At 47.0% G+C, this 14961-nt stretch overlaps 1 long non-coding RNA gene and 1 pseudogene across 1 annotated transcript; both read left to right on the forward strand.

The window, feature by feature from the left end:
• The first annotated feature begins 1133 nt into the window (after positions 1 to 1133).
• On the forward strand, positions 1134 to 1765 carry LOC139025496 (uncharacterized). Its single transcript, XR_011477086.1, has 3 exons — positions 1134 to 1289; positions 1335 to 1543; positions 1698 to 1765. It is a non-coding gene; the product is annotated as an uncharacterized lncRNA (long non-coding RNA).
• A 2030-nt stretch (positions 1766 to 3795) lies between these two features.
• Positions 3796 to 14738, forward strand: LOC112074714 (indian hedgehog B protein-like; annotated as a pseudogene).
• Positions 14739 to 14961: the final 223 nt, after the last annotated feature.

Below are 14961 nucleotides of genomic sequence, written 5' to 3' on the forward strand. Positions count from 1 at the left end.
ATCCTCCACATTGACTCTGTACCGTAATACCCTGTTTATATCCTCCACATTGACTCTGTACCGTAATACCCTGTATATAGCCTCCACATTGACTCTGTACCGTAATACCCTGTATATAGCCTCCACATTGACTCTCTACCGTAATACCCTGTATATAGCCTCCACATTGACTCTGTACCGTAATATCTGTATAATAGCCTCCACATTGACTCTGTACCGTATAATACCCTGTATATAGCCCCACCCCTGTATATATTGTTTTTTTTACTGCTCCTCTTTAATTACTTGTTTCTTTTATCTGTTATTCTTAACCGTATTTTTTGAAACTGCACTGACGTTAGGGCTCGTAAGTATATTCACTGTAAGTGAAATACATGTTGTATTCGGCGCATGTGACTAATACAATTTGATTTGGATTTTGATTTGAGACAATGTCCTGAAAAAGGGACGTTTCTTTTTGTTGTGCAGAGTTTACATTCTAAGGACAGGGAGGTCATTAGTCAGAAGGATGTCATGATATGTATGTTGAAGTCAAGTATCTGGGATTCTTTTGAACTTTCAAATTCAATAGTCCTCACTGGGTAGAATTACTGCGTGTACTTTACTAAACCATTTATAACTGCATCAATTATTAAAGGAATTTATATAAACTATTGCCGTATCAGTGCCAAGCAGTTTTATGAAAATGTATATATTTCTTAATAGGGATTATATTTGGTGAGCGGTAAAACCCAGTGGGGTGAAAGATATACATCTGTTTTCTTCTGTTTAATCCTCTCTCTCTCCTCCTCTCTCTCTCTCCTCTCCAGTCTCTACAGGCTCTCTCTCTCTCTCTCTCTCCAGTCTCTACAGCTCCTCTCTCTCTCTCTCTCCTCCAGTCTCTCAGGCTGTCCTCTCTCTCTCTCTCTCCAGTCTCTACAGGCTCTCTCTCTCTCTCTCTCTCCCTCACAGTCTCTACAGGCTGAGCTCTCTCTCTCTCTCTCAAGTCTCTACAGGCTCTCTCTCTCTCTCTCCCTCCAGTCTCTACAGGCTGAGTCTCTCTCTCTTCCTCTCTCTCTCTCTCTTCTCTCTCTTCCAGTCTCTACAGGCTCTCTCTCTCTCTCCCTCCAGTCTCTACAGGCTGAGTCCCTCTCTCTCCAGTCTCTTAGGCTGTCTCTCTTCTCTCTCCTCTCTCCAGTCTCTACAGGCTGTCTCTCTCTCTCTCCAGTCTCTACAGGCTCTCTCTCTCTCTCTCTCCCTCCAGTCTCTACAGGCTGAGTCTCTCTCTCTCTCTCTCTCTCTCTCCTCCAGTCTCTACAGGCTCTCTCCTCTCTCTCTCCCTCCAGTCTCTACAGGCTGAGTCTCTCTCTCTCTCTCTCCAGTCTCTACAGGCTCTCTCTCTCTCTCTCCCTCCAGTCTCTACAGGCTGAGTCCCTCTCTCTCTCCAGTCTCTTAGGCTGTCTCTCTCTCTCTCTCTCCAGTCTCTACAGGCTGTCTCTCTCTCTCTCTCTCTCTCTCTCCAGTCTCTACAGGCTGTCTCTCTCTCTCCTCTCTCTTCTCTCTCGTCTCTCTCCAGTCTCTACAGGCTGTCTCTCTCCAGTCTCTACAGGCTGTCTCTCTCTCCAGTCTCTCAGGCTGTCTCTCTCTCTCCAGTCTCTCAGGCTGTCTCTCTCACAGTCTCTACAGGCTGTCTTCTATCTCTCTCTCCAGTCTCTCAGGCTGTCTCTCTCTCTCTCTCCAGTCTCTACAGGCTGAGTCCCTCTCTCTTTCCAGTCTCTTAGGCTGTCTCTCTCTCTCTCTCTCTCCAGTCTCTACAGGCTGTCTCTCTCTCCAGTCTCGCAGGCTGTCTTTCTCTCTCTCCAGTCTCTACAGGCTGTCTCTCTGTCTCTGTCTCTCTCGCCAGTCTCTCAGGCTGTCTCTCTCTCTCTCCAGTCTCTACAGGCTGTCTCTCTCTCTCCAGTCTCTCAGGCTGTCTCTCTCTCTCTCTAGTCTCTACAGGCTGTCTCTCTCTCTCTCCAGTCTCTACAGGCTGTCTCTCTCTCTCTCTCTCTCTCTCTCACAGCCAGAGTACAGTCACTCTCTGTCTCTTTATGCATATGACTATGTTTCACACTCAGACAGAGAGGATCTTTCCTATGGAATACCTTCCATATAATAGTCAGCAGTCTACTCTCACTGTCATTCATTAGAGTGCTGTGTGTGTGTGTGTGTGTGTCTGTGTGTGTGTGTGTGTGTCGTGTGTGTGTGTCGTGTGTGTGTCTTGTGTGTGTTGTGTGTGTGTGTGTTCGCACCAGTTTGTTATGGATTCATTAGGCTCCATGTAAACACAGTCAGTGATTTCCATGTGAATGCACTGATTCCTTTACTCAGAGATTACCAACAGAATAAAGCCTCTCCGAGTAGGAGTGGAGTTCTGATCTAGAATCATTCCCCCCGTCCCCCGTCCCCCCCGTCCTTGTAATCTGATTCATTATGATCTAGGATCAGGTCCCCCCCGTCCTTGTAATCTGATTCATTATGATCTAAAAGGCAATACTGATCCTAGATCGGCGCTCCTACTTCGAGACACTTTGAGGCAGGTTTCGCTAGGGTGTTGTAGACGGGGGGGGGGGGGCTATAACCATCTGCCTTTGATTCCAAAAGTTGCAGGTTTGAGTCCAGCGATAGAAAGTCGAGTCACATTTCAGTGGCCACTCCACCATCTCCGTCCCCAACGCCCGAAACTGAAACCTACTTGAAGGTGACAGCGCTCCCGTTTGCCCCTAGCGGCCGGTTTCCACGACGACGTCCTCAGACGTTGATGTCCGATAGTGAGTGACCCCTGGCTGGTGTGGTGGCAGACAGCATAGCAGTTTGAGCGTTGGGCCAGTAACCGAAAGGTCGCCAGGTTGAATCCCTGAGCTGACAAGGTGAAAAATGTAAACACCCACCATGTTGTTATTCGTGGTAGAAGGATTACTGGTTTGGTTTACACTCTATATTGATCAAGCTGCTTTCATTTTTCTGTCTCTCAGCAGCTGTATTGAGCAGGTCAGAGTTGTTGCGAAAGCCGTCTCACATTGAGAGTGAAAAGCAGAAGGAAACACTCTGGTATCAACCAAGTGGGTCACACTTACTGCACTTTGACCTGATAAGTTGGAATGCCTGTAGCCTATAGTGAACAACAGCCCTGCATACTGCTAACAGGGTAATATTGATTTTAAAAAGGGACTTCTATCCAGTGTGGAACTAAATTAACCCCAGTCATTTGTAATGTTGCATGTTTTTTAAAAATGTTTCCATTGTGATACTCGTGATGTACAGCAGGACGACTTAGTAGTTCAGAATGTTGGGCCAGTGACTAAAATGCTTCCTGGTTCGAATCCCTGAGCTGACTAGGTGAAAAAGGTATCTGTGCCATTGAGCAAGGAACTTAACCCTAGTTTCTCTGGATAAGAGCGTCTGCTAAATCACTGAAATGTAAATGTGCGAAATAAAATCCCTTCACATCAATACAGGTTTTTTTTCGTTTTTTTTTTCATTCGTTTATTATTTCATTTTTAATTCAAGCGCACATAATATCTGGCAACATCTAACTAGCATTTTCTAACTGATAGCAAAAAAAAGTAGACTACCTTGACTAGCCTAATAATAGACCATGAAGTTAGGTGCCCTGCCCATCATTATCGTGCTTACGCTCTAACATACCATAGCCCAAGGCTGTATGCATGGTTAATACAGTGTCAACATAAGACATGAGCTGATAAAGAAAGTGATAAGTTTAGGATAAGTGAAGAGGCTAGTAAACTCCTCCACTCGGTGAGTTTCCACTGCAGGGGAGCAGTCAGAGTCAGAGTGATGTAAGTTAGCGCCTGACGGGCATTCTGAGGTGGCAGGCTAAGGGGCAGAGCCGGTAGCGGTGGGTAGAGGACAGGGCAGTGGCACCCACAGTGACCCGAATGGGCGGAGTGGCAGAGAGGGATAGAAGGGCAGGCCTGGCAGGGTGCGGTCTCGAGTGGCAACTGATGCCTCAAAATTTCCCAATTCAACTGGGAAAGGCAAAAAACGGCAGAACCAGTAGTGTTCCTCCTCGTTTGACATTGACAGCACCTCAGTGGCAAACCACAGCATCAAGAAGACAATCTACGACCACTGTTCACTACAGAAGAGCTACTTTGAACCTGTTTTGTTTAAATGAGCAGCCTTTTCAACTCCATACCCATATCTGTTGGTTCCCGACGAGGAGAAAGAACAAGATACAGTTCAACGGCGACGTTTGGACAACATCGGACTCGGACCCCCGGAGACATTGAACTTTTACCCATGCTACCGGTTCCATAAAACAAAGCAAATGACTTTTTTGGGGGGGGGATTTTACGGACAGTTGCTGTGCGCACCGAGGATGGCGTGGATAAGGCTTATATAATATTGAAATATCCTGTCCCCTACCCTCCATTCCTTACCCTGTGGGGGGAACACGGAGCATCCAGGGGAGGGGGTAGCTTGGGACACCACCGCGACCTGTGCCACCTTACTACTCCGCTTCGGAGTGGCCGGCTCTGCCGGTCTGGCTGGGATGCGTCTCTCCGTGCTTGTAGGGCTCTTCATCGGCTGCGCCCTGCTTCTCGCACCTGTAACCGAGGGCTGTGGGCCGGGGAGGGGATACGGCAAGAGACGTCCGCCAAAGAAGCTCACACCCCTCGCTTATAAGCAGTTCAGCCCCAACGTTGCCGAGAAAACACTGGGAGCCAGTGGCAAACACGAGGGGAAAATAACGAGAAATTCAGAACGGTTCAAAGAGCTCACTCCCAACTATAACCCTGATATTATATTTAAAGATGAGGAGAATACGGCTGCCGATCGACTTATGACCCAGGTGAGAAGCAGGCATGGGGTTTTAAAACGTCATCTGGTGGCTTTTATCTCACTAATGACAGCTGTGGCGACCAGAACGTCTCACTGAACCTCCCGTTCATCGTTCATTTGAGAGCTTCTGTTTGCACTTTGTTAAAATTTTAAACCGTGACTTTAAACCTTATTGATTCTCAGCGCTTTTATCTCTGTTTTGGTTCAACGGATTTCTGTTGACAGTTCAAAATTACACGTCAATTATGCAATAGGCACATAGGCTTTAACTGTAGGCTACCCGCTAAACATGTAGGTTATATTGAAACACTGTAAACTACTTTTACATGTTTAATGTGCTAACTTTGTGTCCGGTTTCAGAGATAAATTAAGCTACGCATGCACGTAGACATCACCGAAAATGTAAGAGCGCGAGTTATTGAGTTGATAAATGTTTAGGGTCACCGGTTGAATTCTATTGTTCATAAAATATACATCTCTTTTTTTTAAAGAATATAAATAACCCTTGATGGACAGGAATATAATTCCAACATTTTACTCACAAATGTCCACGTATTTTCTACCTGTTTTGAGTAGTGAAATTACGCACGTGCAATTACGCATGGATCATGTTGGAATAGCTAACGATTTATTTTCTGAAACCTCTCTGATCTCTTCTAACATCAGGATTGAATAAATAACATGTCAGTACATCAAGCCATTTTATTAGGATGTAAAAAACAAAACAAATAACAAAGCAAACAATCTTCCTTTTGACCGTTTTGAACATGGTCAATATTTAGCCAAAGACAAAACATGTCTATACATGTTTATTGCATCGGTTGTAGGCTTGTTCACTTTGAACCCCAGTGATGAATTGTCAACATCATGTCTATGGCATCTGTTGTAGGATACTTAACTTTGACCCCCTGTGATGAATTGTCAACAGCATTTATGAGTGTAGATTACATTAAGCCCATTGTAAACTATAGAATGTATGTGTATCCTAGTTGTTTTCCTGTGATAATCTCACAACTCTTTTAACAGCCTTGTGTCTCACCTAAACCAGTGTCTTATTGCGTCTCCTCTTTCTCCCCCAAGCGTTGTTAGTCATCCCTCTCTCTCCTCTCTCTCCTCTTTCTCCCCCAAGCGTTGTTAGTCATCCCTCTCTCTCCTCTCTCTCCCCCAGTGTTGTTAGTCATCCCTCTCTCTCCTCTCTCTCCTCTTCTCCTCTTTCTCCCCAAGCGTTGTTAGTCCCCCTCTCCTCCTCTCTCTCCCCAGTGTTGTTAGTCATCCCTCTCTCTCCTCTCTCTCCTCTTTCTCCCCCAAGCGTTGTTAGTCATCCCTCTCTCTCCTCTCTCTCCCCCAGCGTTGTTAGTCATCCCTCTCCCTCTCCTCTTTCTCCCCAAGCGTTGTTAGTCATCCCTCTCTCTCCCCCAGTGTTGTTAGTCATCCCTCTCTCTCCCCTAGTGTTGTTAGCATCCCTTTCTCTTCCTCTCTCTCCCCCAAGCGTTGTTAGTCATCCTCTCTCTCTCCTCTCTCCCCCAGCGTTGTTAGTCATCCCTCTCTCTCCTCTCTCTCCCCCAGCGTTGTTAGTCATCCCTCTCTCTCCTCTCTCTCCCCCAGCTTGTTAGTCATCTCTTCCTCTCCTCTCTCTCCTCTCTCTCCTCTCTCTCCCCCAGCGTTGTTAGTCATCCCTCTCTCCTCCTCTCTCTCCCCCAGCGCTGTAAAACAAGCTGAACTCCCTGGCCATCTCTGTGGATGAACATGTGGCCTGGGGTGAAGCTGAGAGTGACAGAGGGCTGGACGAGGACGGCACCACTCAGAGGATTCCCTCCATTACGAGGGAAGAGCGGTGGACTCACCACCTCAGACCGGGACAGGAATAAGTACTCCAATGTGCTCGCCTGGCCGTGGAGGCCGGCTTCGACTGGGTCTACTATGAATCCAAGCACACGTGCACTGCAGTGTCAAGTCAGGTATGGGGATGGATGCAGACGGAGCAAAAACAACATCTTATTATCAACATGTATAAAAGTACGACCTATTGTACTGGCAACATGCAGTGCTGCTAGCCTCAACTGCAGTCTCAGAGAACACACTGGGGTGAGCTTAGAGATTTGTTGTCAATTGTCTGTCAGAAAAGAGACGGTTAACCCCTATTGAGACGGTTAACCCCAGTGATCAGGTTAACCCCTATTGATTTGTTAAAGCAACCCAGTTGTCCCTTTGGTCTGAGTGTTGTCAGTTGTTATTAGGCCAACTCAGGTGAGGTGCTAGACGGGGGGGGGGGGGGGTGAGGTGTTAGACCTGAGGTGAGGCAGCTCATTACCGGCAGTCTGTCAAGACAACTGTCTGCAGGGAGTCAATTGAGGAAGAGCTTTCTGGGCTCTGGGCGTGGCTAGGCCTCGCTGTAGGTCTATTTTATCTGGACGTGGTAAGGCCCTCGCTGTATCTATTTTATCTGGACGTGGGTAGGGCCTCGCTGTAGTCTATTTTCATCTGGACGTGGGTAGGGCCTCGCTGTTGTCTATTTTATCTGGACGTGTGGTAGGGCCTCGCTGTAGTATTTTATTGGACGTGGGTAGGGCCTCCGCTGTAGTCTATTTTACTGGACGTGGTAGGCTCGCTGTGTCTATTTTATCTGGACGTTGGTAGGCTCGCTGTAGTCTATTTTATTTGGACGTGGGTAGGGCCTCGCTGTAGTCTATAATGCTGGACGTGTGGTAGGGCTCGCTGTAGTCTATTTTATCTGGACGTGGGTAGGGCCCTCGCTGTAGTCTAATTTTATCTGACGTGGGTAGGGGTCACTTGTCTGAACTACATTTATCTAGGACTTGGTAGGCGTCACTGTAGTGACTCATTATGCTAACTTTGGTAGGCGTCACTGTAGACTACATTATCTAGACGTTGGTAGGGCGTCACTGTAGACTACAATTATAGACTTTGGTAGGGGCCCTCGCTGTACAGACTACATTATCTAGACTTTGGTAGGGCGTCACTGTATACTACATTATCTAGACTTTGGTAGGCGTCACTGTAGACTACATTATCTACACTTTGGTAGTGCGTCACCCGTAGACTACATTATTCTACACCTTTGTGTAGTGCGTCACTGTAGATACATTATCTAGACTTTGGTAGGGCGTCACTGTAGACTACATTATCTAGACTTTGGTAGGGCGTCACGTAGACTACATTATCTAGACTTTGGTAGGGCGTCACACTGTTAGACGACCATTATCCTAGACGTTGTAGGGCGTCACTGTAGACTAATTATCTAGACTTTGGTAGGGCGTCACTGTATGACTACATTATCTAGACTTTGGTAGGGCGTCACTGTAGACTACATTATCTAGACTTTGGTAGGGCGTCAATGTAGACGACATTATCTAGACGTTGGTAGGGCGTCACTGTAGACTACATTATCTAGACTTTGGTAGGGCGTACTGTAGACTACATTATCTAGACTTTGTAGGGCGTCACTGTAGACGACATTATCTAGACTTTGGTAGGGCGTCACTGTAGACTACGTTATCTAGACTTTGGTAGGGCGTCACTATAGACTACATTATCTAGACTTTGGTAGGGCGTCACTATAGACTACATTATCTAGACTTTGGTAGGCGTCACTGTAGACTACATTATCTAGACTTGGTAGTCACTATAGACTACATTATCTAGACTTTGGTAGGGCGTCACTGTAGACTACATTATCTAGACTTTGGTAGGGCTCACTGTAGACTACATTATCTAGACTTTGGTCGGGGTCACTTAGACTACATTATCTAGACTTTGGTAGGGCGTCACCGAGAGACTACATTATCTAGACTTGGTAGGGCGTCACTGTAGACTACATTATCTAGACTTTGGTAGGGCGTCACTGTAGACATACATTATCTAGACTGGTAGGGCGTCACTGTAGACTACATTATCTAAGCACTTGGTAGGGCGTCACTGTAGACTACATTATCTAGACTTGGTAGGGCGTCACTGTAGACTACATTATCTAGACTTTGGTAGGGCGTCACTGGTAGACTACATTATCTAGACTTTGGTAGGGCGTCACTGTAGTCTACAATTATCTAGACTTTGGTAGGGCGTCACTGTAGACACATTATCTAGACGTTGGTAGGGCGTCACTGTAGACTACATTATCTTAAGACTTTGATGTAGGGCGTCACTGTAGACTACATTATCTTATGAACTTGGTAGGGCGTCACTGTAGACTACATTATCTAGACTTTGGTAGGGCGTCACTGTAGACTACATTATCTAGACTTTGGTAGGGCGTCACTGTAGTCAACATGATCTGGTGGTTGTCTGGTGATGGACTACACTCAAACAGGATTTTCTCTGAGGTGATAACTGAGGTGTGTGTGTTCTATAGTGATTTCTGTCTAAATGGATGGAAGTGTAACACAGGGTCAACAAAGAGTCAGGCCCTGTTAATACCTATCTGTATGCACACGTGACTGTGTGTTGATAGGATGCAGTGCCTTAGATCGAGTGGCGCGGCGCTCTAAGGCACTGCATCTCAGTGCTAGAGGTGTCACTACAGACCCGGGTTCGATCCCGGGCTGTATCACAACAGGCTGTGATTGGGAGTCCCATAGGGCGGCGCGCAATTTGTCCAGCGTCGTCCGGGTTAGGGGAGGATTTGGCCCGTGGTAGGCCGTCATTGTAAATAAGAATTTGTTCTTAACTGACTTGCCTAGTTAAATATTATAATTTTTAAAAGTTAAGAGTAGAGTTGACGCTGGAAGGAGAGAGACCCAACTCTAAGAGCTGGTTAACTGATTAACTTTCTCCTTTTGTTTCCCTGTCGGGTAGTTTACGTTAGTCTCCCTGGTCTCCCTTCTCAGATCTAATCTTATCACCTGGCCTTGGTAATTACCCTTCCCAAATATTGGTTTTTGGGACCCACTGGAAGACAGGAGACTTACGTTTAGGACAGGCAGCCCAATTCTGACCAGGGCCAAAATGTAAGGAATTGGGGTGCCACTTGGAATGTGATCTTTACCCGTCTCACACTGAGACTTCTGACCTCATTCCAGTGGAGATTAAATCATTGGGTTACTCATTAGCTCGTAATAGATTTATTCTGAATCATGAGCAACGTTGAGTTGAAAAGGAGAAGATTGGTAGAATGGCTTTTTCAAATGTTTACCTGTAAACACACAGACTGCCAATGTTTCAATGGAAGGTTGTTTGTAAGGATTATATGTTTAAATAAAGTCTGTCTGTGTGTCTGTCTGTCTGTGTGTGTCTGTCTGTCTGTCTGTCTGTCTGTCTGTCTGTCTGTCTGTCTGTCTGTCTGTCTGTCCTGTCTGTCTGTCTGTCTGTCTGTCTGTCTGTCTGTCTGTCGTCTGTCTGTCTGTCTGTCTGTCTGTCTGTCTGTCTGTCTGTCTGTCTGTCTGTCTGTCGTCTGTCTGTCTGTCTGTCTGTCTGTCTGTACGTCGTCTGTCTACGTCTGTCTGTACGTCTGTCTGTACGTCTGTCTGTACGTCTGTCTGTACGTACGTACACATGCATGTGTGCTTGCTTGTAACTATGCCTGCCTGTGTATTGACATAAGGCTTCAAAAGCTCTAATGGGAATTTCATCCGAAGGTCCTGTTGTTTCCTTAAAATGTTAATCATGTAAAATCTCACGAATAAACATGTTGGGCTGAAATGCCAGATTTATTTTATTTTATTTAAACTAGGTATCCATAACAAGACATCTGCATTTTAACAGGCAGCCAATTCTGATCCATTTCTACTAACTGGACATTTGACCAATCACATCAGATATTTTTTTTCTGATCTGATTGGTCAAAAGACTAATTAGTGATTTAGAATTGGGCTGCGTGTGTAGCAAATCAGACAACCAATCTATTGACATAACCACTTTCAAATCAGTTATTGTATCAGTCTACAGTTCTTAAGTTAACAGAGCCCTTCAATAAGACCCTATCTCTCTCTCTCTCTCTCTCTCTCTCTCTCTCTCTCTCTCTCTCTCTCTCTCTCTCTCTCCACCCTGTCCCCCTCACTCCTTTCCCTCTATCTCAGAGCACTCAGTAGCAGCAAAGACCGGGGGCTGTTTCCCTGGTCGTTCTTTGGTCACTCTGATGACGGGAAGCAGCAGGGCGGTTCAGGACCTCCAGCCAGGTGACCGGGTCCTGGCCTCCTCAGGGGCTGACGGCAGCAGGAGCGGAGGAGACCTCGTATACAGTGAGTTCTTCACCTTCCTGGACCACGAGCCTGCAGCGAGGAAACAGTTCTACGTGTTGGGAACAGAGACGGGAGCAAACCTGACCCTCACTGCAGCTCATCTTGTGTTCGTGACCGATGGTAACTGTTCAGTGGGCAAATCGGCAAAAGGTGCTGTCATGCGGACTATGTACGCCAGCGACGTACGGCCAGGACAGTGTGTGCTGACTGCAGGGAGAAACCAGGGACCACAGGGAAACCTGTCCCAAGTTATCTGGGTCCACATCCAGATGGACACTGGGGCCTTCGCTCCTCTGACACGCCACGGCTCACTGGTGGTGGACGGCGTTCTAGCCTCGTGCTACGCTGCTATGGACCAGCACCACCTAGCCCACTGGGCCTTTGGTCCCCTCCGCCTGCTGTACAGCTGGACCAGATGGACCGGGACTGGTGCCTCCCTAGGAGACGGACTACACTGGTACTCACAAGTCCTGCATTGGATAGGAACGTTCCTATTGGACCCTGGACATTTTCACCCCTGGGGGATGGTCATGTATGACTCAGAGAGATAAAGAGAGAGAAAGAAAAAAGACCGGGAGGTCGCAAGAAAATTGTCCAATCAAATCTAATGTTATTTTGTCACATTGCTTCGTAGAAAACAGGTGTAGACTAACAGTGAAACGCTAACTTACGGGTCCATTTCCAACAACGAATAACAAATAAAAATAAAGAGTAAAAGTAACATGGCTATAAAAACTATATATACAAAAGTATGTGGATACTTAAAATTAGTGGATTTGACTATTTCAGCCACACCCGTTGCTGTCAGGTGTATAAAAAAATCAAGCACACAGCCAATCAATCTCCATAGACAAACATTGGCAGTAGAACAGCCTTACCGAACAGTTCAGTGACTTTCAACGTGGCACCGTCATAGGATGCCACCTTTCCAACAAGTCAGTTTGTCAAATTTCTGCTCTGCTAGAAGTGGAAACGTATAGGAGCAACAACAGCTCAGCCACGAAGTGCAAGCTCACAGAACGGGACTGCTGAAGCGTGTAGCGCGTAAAAATCGTTCTTGGTTGCAAAACTGACTACCGAGTTCCAAACTGCCTCTGGAAGCAACATCAGCACAATAACTGTTCATCGGGAACTTCATGCAATGGGTGTCCATGGCCGAGCAGACACACACAAGCCTAAGATTACCAAGCATTGGCTGGAGTAGTGTAAATCTCACCGCCATTGGACTTTGGAAACGTGTTCTCTGATTCTCTGGAGGAATCACGCTTCACCATCTGGCAGTCCAACGGACAAATCTGGGTTTGGTGGATGCCAGGAGAACGCTACCTGCCCCAATGCATAGTGCCAACTGTAACGTTTGGTGTAGGATGAATAATGGCCTAGGGCTGTTTTTCATGGTTCAGACTAGGCCCCTTAGTTCCGGTAAAGGGAAATCTTAACACTACAGCATACAATGACATTGTAGACAATTCTGTGCTTCCAATTTTGTGGCAACCGTTTGTGGAATGCCCTTTCCTGGGCACAATACCCCCGTGCACAAAGCGAGGTCCATACAGAAATGGTTTGTCGAGATCGGTGTGGAAGAACTTGACTGGCATGCACAGAGGCCTGACCTCAACCCCATCGAACACCTTTTGGATGATTTGGAACGTCGACTGCGAGCCAGGCCTAATCACCCACCATCACTGCCTGACCTCACTAATGCTCTTGTGGCTAAATGGAACCAACAGCAATTCTCCAACATCTAGTGGAGAGCCTTCCCAGAGGAGTGGAGGCTGTTATAGCAACAAAGGGGAAACCAACTCCATATTAATGACCATGAGCAGGTGTTCACATACTTTTTGTCATGTAGTGTATGTGTGTGGGTGTATGTGTGGTCAAATCCAGCATGTGTGCATAGAGTCCGTGAAAAACAGCGTCCATGCAGGTAGTACGGTAGCCATTTGTTTATCTTTTTATATAGATTTTTAAAAAGTAATTTACCAGACACTCTTATACAGCGCGACTAAGTGACTTGCTCAAGGGCACATCAGAAGATTTTTGACTTAGTCGGCTCAGCGATTCAAACTAGCAACCTTTGGTTTACTGGCCCGACGCTCTAACCGCTAGGCTACCTTGTTTAGAAGTCTTATGGTTTGGGGGTAGAAGCTGTTCTGGGTCCTCTTGATTCCAGACTTGGTGCATCGGTACCACTTGCCGTGAGGTAGCAGAGAAAACAGTCTGTGGCTTGGGTGGCTGGAGTCTTTGACAATTTTGACACCGACTGGAACAGAGGTCCTAGATAGCAGGAAGTTCGGCCCCAGTGATGTACTGGGCCGTACGCACTACCCTCTGTAGCACCTTGAGGTCGGATGCCTTGCAGTTGCCATACCAAGCAGTGAAGCAGTCAGTCAAGATGCTCTCACTGGTGCAGCTGTATAACTTTTTGAGGATCTGAGGGCAAATGCCAAATCTTTTCAGCCTCTTGAGGGGGTTAGAGGCGTTGTCGTGCCCTCTTCACGACTGTGTTGGTGTGTGTGGACCATGATAGATCCTTCGTGATGTGGACACCGAGGAACTTGAAGCTCTCGACCGTCTCCACTACAGTCCCGTCGATGTGAATGGGGGCGTGCTCGGCCCTCCGTTTCCTGTAGTCCACGATCAGCTCCTTTGTCTTACTGACGTTGAATGAGAGTCCGTTGTCCTGGAACCACACGCAGTCTGACGTCCTCCCTATAGGCTGTCTCATCGTCATCGGTGATCAGGCCTACCACCGTTGTGTTGTCAGCAAACTTAAACGTGGTGTTGAAGTTGTGCACAGCCACACAGTTGCGGGTGAAGAGGGAGTACAGGAGGGGAGTAAGCACGCACCCCTGAGGGGCTCCCGTGTTGAGGGTCAGCGCGGTGGATGTGTTGTTGCCTTTCCTTACCACCTGGGGGCGACCCGTTAGGACGTCCAGGATCCAGTTGCAGAGGGAGGTGTTCAGTCCAAGGGACCTTAACTTAGTGTAGAGCTTCAAGGGCACTATGGGGTTGCTGGGCTGAGCTGTAGTCAATGAACAGCATTCTGTAGTCAATGAACAGCATTCTCAAATAGGTGTTCCTTTTGTTCAAGTGGGAAAGGGCAGTTTGGAGTGCATTGGAGATTGCGTCATCTGTGGATCTGTTGCGGCGGTATGCGAATTGGACTGGGTCCAAGGTGTCTGGGATAGTGGTATTGTGTTGATGTGAGTCATGGCCAGCATTTCAAAGGATTTAATGGCTATAGATTTGAGTGCTACGGGGCGATAATCATTTAGGCAGGTTACCTTGGTGCTCTTGGGTACAGGGACTATGGTGGTTTGCTTGAATTAAGTTTGTATTACAGACTGGGTCAGGGAAGACACTTGCCAGCTGGTCAGCGCATGCTCTGTGTATGCGTCCTGATAATCCGTCTGGCCCCCCTGCGGACTTGTGAATGTTAACCTGTTTAAAGATCTGTTACGGAGAGCGTGATCACACAGTCTTCTGGAACAGACGGTGCTCTCACGCATGGTTCAGTGTTGTTTGCCATAGAAGGCATTTAGCTCGTCTGGTAGGCTCGTGTCACTGGGCAGCTCATAGCTAAAAACTGTGTTGGTAAATGCTATGGTCTACAGCTTATCATGTGGTATTGTAACTCAGGCGAGCAGAACCTCGAGACTGCCTTAATATTAGATATTGCGCACCAACTTTTCTTAACAGAGACACACACCCCCCCCCCCCCCGCTCTTGAGGTTACGAGATGCTGCCAATCTGTCATTCTGTCTGGCCGACGCATAGAAAAAACAGCTAGATTTATATTAAGCATGTCCTCATTCAGCCACGACTCCGTGAAGTGTAGGATATTACAGTTATTCAGTTCCCGTTTTTGATAGGATAGTCTCGAATGAAGCTCGTCCAGTTTGGTCTCCGGTAATTCGCCAATACAACAGAGGGTAGAGGC

This window comes from Salvelinus sp. IW2-2015, unplaced genomic scaffold (genome assembly GCF_002910315.2).
Source record: "Salvelinus sp. IW2-2015 unplaced genomic scaffold, ASM291031v2 Un_scaffold2773, whole genome shotgun sequence".
Classification (NCBI taxonomy): domain Eukaryota; kingdom Metazoa; phylum Chordata; class Actinopteri; order Salmoniformes; family Salmonidae; genus Salvelinus; species Salvelinus sp. IW2-2015.